This window comes from Coptis chinensis, chromosome 4, assembly GCF_015680905.1.
Source record: "Coptis chinensis isolate HL-2020 chromosome 4, ASM1568090v1, whole genome shotgun sequence".
NCBI lineage: Eukaryota > Viridiplantae > Streptophyta > Magnoliopsida > Ranunculales > Ranunculaceae > Coptis > Coptis chinensis.
The window spans coordinates 53,798,542-53,808,218 of record NC_141459.1 but is presented as its reverse complement, the minus strand read 5'-3'; the positions used below and the strand labels follow the sequence as shown (position 1 = coordinate 53,808,218).

The 9,677-nt window shown below is 36.1% G+C and overlaps 1 long non-coding RNA gene across 1 annotated transcript; it reads right to left on the bottom strand.

Annotated features, from left to right (window-relative positions):
* Positions 1 to 318: 318 nt before the first annotated feature.
* On the bottom strand, positions 319 to 2,774 carry LOC147503995 (uncharacterized). Its single transcript, XR_015220317.1, has 2 exons — positions 2,356 to 2,774; positions 319 to 599 (listed from the first exon to the last, which is right to left on the bottom strand). It is a non-coding gene; the product is annotated as an uncharacterized LOC147503995 (long non-coding RNA).
* Positions 2,775 to 9,677: the final 6,903 nt, after the last annotated feature.

Here is a 9,677-nt window from a genome sequence, read left to right as displayed (position 1 = left end):
TCCTTTAAAATTGGTCATTTGTAACGGATACAAGTGTTACTAAAGTTTGGCGCGTTTCGGCCACTAACGTTTTAAATATTTGGTTTGTCACGGAAATAACCATTAGTAATGGATGTGTGACATACAATTAGTCAATTTTAATGTAACGGATATATCCGTTACTAAAATTTCGTCCAGAATAAAAAAAATTAAATTTCGGGGGCAAATAAAAAAAAATCCACCCTGCACATACCTCTACCATAACTCACTATTCCATCTCACATAGACATCACACATTCACACTCCACAACATCTCAAGCCAACAATTAAATAAGAAGAAAAACCAACCAATTAAACTTTATATAAACAAAGCCACCAATCCAAATCTAAATTTAGATAGAAACAAAGCCTCCAATCCAAATCACAATTTACATAGAATCAAAAACCAAGTCTCAATAAGTTTTCCTACTTCCTTCTGTGATTCATTTCAACTATATACAGATAGACATATATTTACAAACATAACAAGAAAAGTCAAGTTGCATAGTCTAGCCTTTCAACATTCTTCTGTATTATCTTCATGTTGAAAATGAGGAGCTCCACAATTGCAATAAAACAACCTACATAAAGGATAGTTTTTGGCCTCAAAAAGCATTTGAGAAAGAATTCAAAAAAAATTGCAGCAAAGCAACAACCTTTCAATAAGCAATGCAACTTGGGTAAACGCAAAAATGAAAATATATTTAAGACTTACCAAAAGTTTTTTGTCCTTGACATCGAAGCAAAAAGACAATGAATAACAAGAATTTCTAACGAACCCAAGAACCTTGCATGTCTTTAGTAAAATGAAATTTATCTAATAAGATTAATTACCAGCCGCATATTTAAAAAACCTAAAAGAAACCCAGGCTTGTCATTTGTTTTATAACCAGTAAAAAGTTAGATCAAAATAGCCATTTGCCTACCATTGAGCAATCATTCCGTAATTAATCCCACAAAAATTTTTTTTTTGTTAAAGGTAATTGATTAATTATAAAGAATAAGGCTTACATGATATCAAAGGTAGCAGAATAGAGAAAAAAATAAAATACAAGCCTACACTAGAAATGAAAATCTAGTGAACAAAACGATAATAAGTCGTATGATGGTTCTCCAGATGAATCATGAAAGAAGGTCGAGAAATCCACCATATACTCTCTCCCTGTGTTAACGCAGCCCCCTGTCTGGCGCAGCTGTCCGCTCCCAGATTAGTCTCTCTCCAAGATGGAGTGAGATTAATCCATGCCGCTTTTTCTTTCAAAGATTGCCAGATTTCTTTGACTCTCCAAAGGTAGCAGAATTAATCCCACAAATGATAAGATATTAAGTAGAGAACTTCCAAAATATCTCTATCAAATTATAACTTCCAACAAGAATGCATGTACACAATCATGGACTAAGTTACTCAACCATCAATCAGAACCATGAATAAACCAAAGTTTTGTAAACAATTTAGGGAAGACATAATTTCCAATCCTTCATATTAAAAAAGACGGAGTCAAAAGTACTTCTAAAATAGTAAGGCATCTTACCTGTCCACAATTATCTGAAATTCAGTTATTATCCAGTAAGGAGTTCGAGTGAAGCCAATCAAATATTCTCTCACCTATGCATATGTACATGGTCTTGACATAATACTCTCAATACCAATAAAAGAATATTAATTTATTTTTATTTGAACTAGCAAAAATATAATTACGAGAAAATAAAAAATAAATTAATTATATATATATATATATATATATATATATATATATATATATATATATATATATATATATATCGCTTCATTTCCTTGGTTTGATCTATAAATTACTAAGCACCCTTGGGTTTAATTAATCTGCTATATGGATAATCCACCAAGTATATACTCCTTGCCGCAATTAGGCATGGTTTTTTTTAACATAAAGATGAAAATATATATATATATATAATATATATATATATATATATATTTATATTCAAGCCGTGTTTCCTTCTTTATTAGGGGAATGGATCCCCTATTCTCTGGACTTACTTACTTTTCTTCTTTAGGAACATCTTCAAACACAATCTGCTTGCTCAACATCATTAGCTACTCAACCTTTCTCATTTACACTTCATATATATATATATATATATATATATATATATATATATATATATATATATATATATCGCTTCAATTCCTTGGGTTTGATCTATAAATTACTAGCGCACCCTTGGGTTTAATTAATCTGCTATATGAATAATCCACCAAGTATATACTCCTTGCCGCAATTAGCAAGTTTTTTTGTTAGCATAAAGATGAAAAGAGTTGTCCCTCTGTGTAATAAAATTAATAAGCACAAGACTTACACATTATATCAGGCTTTATATTCAAGCGTGAAGTTTCCTGTGACCAGAATAGGGGAATGGATCCCCTATTCTGCACTACCGAACTTACTTGTGTTGGACTTCCTTTAGGAACATCTTCAAACACAATCTGTTCTGGCTCAACATCATTAGCTACTCAACCTTTCTCATTTACACCTCGCTTCAAGTACCTGTAGAAGACAATACAGTAAGGAGAAAATACAAATTTTCAGTATATATGTCAATACAAGAAGTTAAGGAAACCACGGGTACTTTTAAATGGCAGGTATTTTTTCCCCCTCCTCACGTGTGTGACAAAACACTTAAGACAGTAGGTTCACAAGCAGCATGAGATGTGTTAACACAGGATTCAACCCAACTAGACACATAGATCTAAGGATGTATTATCAGGAAAAAGTATATATTTTTGGCTATTAAGACCACCACACAATTGAAGTGATTTAAAGATCACAAGCATGGAATTTGAACGTATTCAATAGTACACAAAGGATAATACTACTCAATAATAATAATAACACTTTAAATACAACTCTCTCTTCTTCCATTCAACAGATCGAGAGAGAGATAGAAAGTAAATGAAATGAAATTCTCGTTGGGGGAAAAAAAGGAGGTGGGAAAAAATGGAGGACTTGTTGTCATAAAGACAGAGAGAGAAAATGAGAGTTTGAGATTCTACGAGGCAAAGGGAAAACCCAAAAGAAGAAGATGTTTTCAGAAGGTAGGGTTCTTTAGAGAGGGGGTTTTTTGTTTCCTGCAGAGCCGAAATTAGAGTTTTGTTAAGTGTTGCAGAGCCAAAATTAGAGTTTTGTTAAGTGTTTAAGTGTTAGCCAAAAAAAAAGAATGGGGAAGGATACGCGCGTGACCAAATTGATTTTTCTTTTTCATTTTTTCATTTTTTCATTTCCCTAATTTTCTTGGTTATTTTTATTCTTTTCTCACGAAAATAAGTGTTAGGATATCAAAATATAACCGTTAAAATATTATTAAAAATTAATTCAAGACTTTAAGTAACACTTGCACTTAGAAGTAACGGATATATCTGTTACTTAAAGAGTAACAGTTATTTCCGTTACTTGTTGAAAATTAGCTTTGTTACAAAATAGTTGTTATGGTGTAGTGCGCCTTGATGTTTTGCATTTTGTATGATCAGAGAAAATCGCCCAACGACATCTTCGTTCACTGCAAGGTCTTTCCATCGAGTTTCAACCACACCCGCATTGGTCACTGTTTTCTTGATAATGTCTCTGATTTGTTGTTCCATAAATGTTGCTCCTACGACCTCTTGACTTTCGACTTGGGGAGTGACTTCACTATGTTGCATCTCACGGTGTGGTCGCCCCCAGTTGTTGCTTACTTCTAGATTTTGCTGGTGCCTTGGACTACGGGATCTATGTCGGTAAGACAAGCCAAGCTGTCATTCTGGGGAGTAGTTCCTTTGGTGTGGTTGTATTCTAGGCTGATCTGCGTTAAATCTTCTGTACCGGTTTGCCACATTCAAACCATGTCTAAGGTAGTGATGCAATTCGGCTCTGAGGTCATGATCTTGGCGTCCAGCACTGCCTCTTATTGTGGCTGTTGTCCACCTTTTTGACACACTACGATCAACGTTCAATGACCTTGGCCTGTTAAGGGAGGTATGATGATTACCTAACAATGTGTATTGTTGTTCTTTGTGCCTTGCGTTATGACCACTGCTACGCCTAGTGTTGTTGGTATTTCGAGATCTGGATCGCCCTCTTGAATGGGATGACAGCCTGACCTCGAGTAATCTTGATAATGTTCGGGGATGGGTTCCAATGGATGGGATCTGCCATTATTATCTTGTATTCGGTTGAATATATACACTCCGGTTTTCGCTAGATCTGGGGGCTCTTGCCAATGTGGAAGATGCAGCATCGACGTCATCCCTCTGTACTTGCTTCCCTTGGTCCAGTTGTTTTTGCAAGTTTTTGTTGCATTCCTTCTCTCTTATGGACTTTTGACGCATCATTTCTAACGTAAGGTAATCATCGTTTATCGCCATATTTGCAGGATCTACTTTGTTTGCATTTATAGCATCTAGATCTTGAGGGTGAATTACTGGAGCTTGAGGTGGTGGACATCTAGATCTGGGTTGTCGTGGAACTTGGAGCTGCGAAGGCTAATCTTGCAGATTTGTTGTAGCGGGTTGATCTATCACTTTCTGATTGATTAGAACTTTCGGATTTTCTTCTTGTTGTTTTTGTGTTCTTGCATTCTTGTTCACTTGGGATCTTGTAGTTTTTTCCATTAATGGTGCTTGGAAGAAGTAACGTGAAAGAGGGCCCGTCAATAAGGACCACGGACGGTGCCAATTATGTTTTTGTGAGAACTCACGCAAACACACCAATGATCTTGTTGGAGAGGTTGATATGAAGTGAGAGAGACTGTACCACCAATGGCTGCCTACGTATCCAAATCGTTCTCTGGAATCAAGTCTCAAAAATGCACGTAGTTCTTTGTTGAAATGATTGTTGGGTATTTATAGAAAAATGAATATGTTAAGCTTCTTATTGCCTAAGATACTCTTTCCTTATTTGATGAGATATTTCCCTCTTTGTACGAAATCTTTTCAAAAGCTTTATATAGAAAAAATCCCTTGACATATCTCCGGACCTGCTATATATAACTTGGGTGTTATATTAGTGGGCAGTGTCATTGCTCCACTAGTGGGCATGCACGAATGCAACACTAGTAGGCAAGCGGGAATGCCATAGTAGCGGGCATGCCCGAATGAAACACTAGTAGGCAAGCGGGAATGCCACAGTAGCGGGCAAGAAAGCACGCCTCACTAGTAAGGGAAAGCAGGAATGCCACAGTAGCAGGCAAGCAAGCACGCCTCACTAGTAGGCAAGCGGAATGTTACCGTAGCGGGCAAGCAAGCATGACTCATTAGTGAGCGGCTCTTATAGTAGTACCCAATGATGGTCGTTCGTAGGGGTACGAGAACACTGGTACATACAGGTACAATGGTTAAGATGCAAAAGAAGTGAGACATAATAGAAGGTTGGCATGACAGCCTTACTCCCACTGCAAGGGTGAAATTGGAGGAAAACAAAATGCACTCTAGGTATTGGGTACCTCAGTATTGTGGTGAACATGTATTTGAAGTGAGTCATGGAGATGAGAAGTATGTGGTGGACTTAGCAACTAGGAGTTGTGCATGCAGGATGTCGGAGTTGGTTGGCATACCTTGCCGTCATGCAGTAACTGCAATTTATTCATTGAAGGAGAACCCTGACATATATGTACACAGATGTTACATAGTTAAAGTTTACCAAAAGGCATACAATCACTTCATGAAACCCTTAAATAATGAGAAGTTATGGCCTGTTACAATTAGAGAGATTATCTTGCCTCCTCTTTCAAGGAGAATGCTAGGTAGGCCTAAGAAAGCAAGAAGGAAGGAGTATCATGAAGTACTAGGTAGCAGTGGTAGCACTAAGTTAAGTAAAAGGAGGACATTGATTAGGTGTTCAAAGTGCAAGGAACCTGGCCATAATAGGACAACATGTCAGAAGGATGTAAGTGCTGAAGGTGAAAGTTCAAGGCCAACCAAGAAAGCAAGAAAAGACAAAGAACCAACAACTACTCCAACTGAAGATCCAAGTTTAAGGCCAAAAACTAAGAGTAAGGGAAGAACTAAAACTAAGGGAAAGGGGAAGGAAGCAAATACTACCAAGGAAAAAGATAAGGAAGCAACCACTGCCAAGGGAAAAGATAAGGAAGCAACCATTGCCAAGGGAAAAGAGGTCATTGCCAAGGGAAAATAAACCACTGCCAAGGGAAAAAAGGAGGCAAGTACTGCTAAGGGGACAAATAAACCACCAAGCACTAGTAAGGGGAGGGGGAAGCTGGGCAACACCAAGTACTAGTAAGGGTAAGGGAGATGCAACACCAAGCACTGCTCAAAAGGACAAGAGGAAGGCAACAACATCCAGTGGGACAGATAAAGCATCACAGAATGAGTTTAATACAGTAATGTATTATTATTCTAAATACACTGGGCCTCAAATGCTGAAGGTAATATATAGTTAGAAATTTCTATATATTTATGTTTGATGCTGCCATTCTCTATAGTGTAGAGCTTAGTTTCCAGAGTTTATTGTTTTATGCTTATGTCATGTAGATTCCAAGACAAGAAGGGCCACCTATTAAAATTTCTAAAGGACTATCATCAGGGACCAGATCAAGAGCTCAATTTTTAACTACTCCAATGGGAAGAGTTTCAAAGAAAACAACTGATACAGCATCAACTCAAGTATCTGCTCATCTTGGTACACAAGGTTCCACAACTACAAATGCGGTACCTACAAAAAGCCCTACCAAGAAAAAACCTACAACACTGGGTCTTAAAAGAACTAGAAAAAGAACTATGGGTACAAGAGCAACTGCTCCAGGTGTGAAGACAAGATCTGCTGCAAGCCCAATGAAGCAGCAGTGGAAAATTTGATATTATAGCTTGGTTCTGGTCAAACAGAATTTGTTTATTTTGGGATATCTTTATGTTGATGTTTAATGTTTATTCATGTATCTTTATTTTGGTTATTTTGGAGTTTGTTCTAGATGTTTCATTTGGGTTTTGGATACATGGAAAACATTAAAATAGTTTGTTGATGCATGTTGCTCTTATTTCTTGTTATAAAATGTTTGTTTTACTGCTTGTTCAGGGTTTGGGGTTTCTTATTTTATTTCTAGTTTGAAATTTTCTTCTAGTTTTGTTTTAGATAACCCCATGCATAGGGTCAAGTCAGTTCCAAATTCTCGTAATTACCCAAAGAAGTACTCCCTCTGTAGCCTATACATTGCCTAACCTATACCATTCAATTTCAACTGCATCTTTCCCTTCCCAATACTAAAATGGTGGACTTCTTCAATGTTATCCTATCTATAAAACCAAGATAAACCAACCATTGCTGAACATCTCAAAGAAAAAAAAATAATGGATACTGGCAAGAAGAAGGAGAATAATGGTCAAGGGAAGAACAAGGAGAATACTAGTAAAGGTAAGGGGCGTATTGCATCATGGGTTAGAACTGGTTCAAGAATAGAGAGAGTTGCAAACCCAAAACCCAAAGCTGAGGGTAGCAGCAACAACATGATGAAGACCAATGTAGTTTACAAGGAGGGGAAAAAAGTGTGCCAACAACTGGAAAGAACTAAGGTGATTGGTGAAGGTCCTCTTGTTTCTGTTCCATCAGAATCAACTTCCTATAGTTCATGTTCATGTGGGAAATGTGATAGTGATAATTGTTATAGCTTGGACAGTGGGAGTGCAGATAACTGTGGGCAATCATATTCATCATAATCAACCTCCTCTAGTAATGCTATTTAAAGATGAATGCGTGTATTTGGAATTTGCTATGCAATGCTATGAAGAAGAATAATTATTTAATTATTTATTATCTCAAGCAGAAAGCCAATAGAAATTCATGTCATTTCATTCATTCTCATTAGAAATCTTCTCATTACAAATTGTTCTTACAAATTCAAAGAAAACACCACCAAAATACAATCACTACACAAACAAAGATAGCTACTACCTTCTTCAATCTCCATTCAAAATTCTTCTTCTCCAAGTTGGCCCACAGAAGCGCATTCATCTTCTCCAAATCCATAATTCTCAATTTTAATTGTCTATTCTCAGCGATCAAAACATCTTCATGATTTGTTTGTTCTTCATCATCCCAGACGAAAAATCCACATGTTTTAGTCTTGGTCTTCCTATTATACTGTCCACAACCAAAAAACTTCTTTCCTGGATCTTGGGAATCTAGACCAGCCACCTGTATTGGAGAAGGAGCACCACAGTGGTAAGATTTGCGTGGATTGACTGAGTTCTTTAAAGATGACATTATCAAAGTAGTGTGCATCTAATTTGGGGGTGGTGGAGCAAGAACTAAGCGGGAGTTAGGGTTATTAGTTATTCTTTCTTGAAATTTCTAATTTCTTTGATTTTTGAAATTTCTCGATTTATTTGGGTTTAGTTTGTATATATACCATTTGAAAAAACCATCAAAATAAATAAATATACCGTTTGAAATCTCACGTGATTCGTGCATGTGTGGTTACCTAATCAATCTTGCATCAGAAGTATTGTATCATATCATACCCCTTTGCCACATAAGAAAGAGCCACATTGGAAAATAAGGCCACGTAATTAGAGAAAAATAAGAAAATCGTGACACGTATTAAATAAATGGACAGAAGTGTAACAGAACCAAACGTTGCAAAACGTGGTAGACATGGATACCCAAACTTGCTCAAAAAAAAAGTTTAAACTCCAATGTTTGATTAAGGGTATAGTTCGTTACCCATCTATGCATTTTAATCTATATCTTATAGTTATGCATAGTTGCATAGTTCGTCACCTGTTCGTAGGACGGGTTTGGAAGCTAGCTAGTGTGGACAAATGGCTATAGCCTATTAGAGTAACTTCAGTTAGGACTTATGTTACAAGAATTTAGGAAATAGAGATTACACCAGATAAACCTCAGCTCTGACCCCTGATAAACATAAAAATGATAGTTTACCTACAAAATGAACGATGAAACTCAAAACGTAAGTAAACTAAAACTTTTACGAGTCTAATTTATCAAGTTTTCTACTCTCAATTCTATCGAAATAGAGTGGAGTAACAAATTTGTTCCACTCCTAGTTCTTTAGCATGGAATGATTTCATAGTTAACTAATCGGTCTTAAGTCTAGTGAGAGATTTACGAGGGGAATTCTATACTACGAGGTGAATTCAATTAACAAGTTACGAATAACGAAATGATAGAATGCTAAGGGGGTTGAATCTAGATAAAGAATTAAAAGGGAATTGAATCCACCTTTAACTTCGACTTAATCCTACTAACAAAGACTCGTCAGATCCAAATTGAATGCTTTGCATATCAAAATAGTAATTATAATCCCTAATTATACATGGCATTTCTACCAATTCATAACTAGCATGTGAGCGATTAAACCCATTCTCATGGTGAATTAATCGTTTCTAGAGTGGAATAATTATCACGACGATTTCTAAGTTTAACAAAGATCAAAGTCATCATCAAGGCTTCTTCAACCCCTCTAATGGAGGTTTAGCCTTGATTCATACCACTATCATTTCCCATTGATTTAAAACTAGACATCATATAAAAATTCTATCTTTATGCAATTTATCTAAACAATGATTGAAATCTCATGTAATAACTAGGAAATGAATAACAAGTAATGAGGGAATTTAGATCTAAACAATTGTAAATGACAAAATTGAAATGAATAAGAATCTACTAATTTAT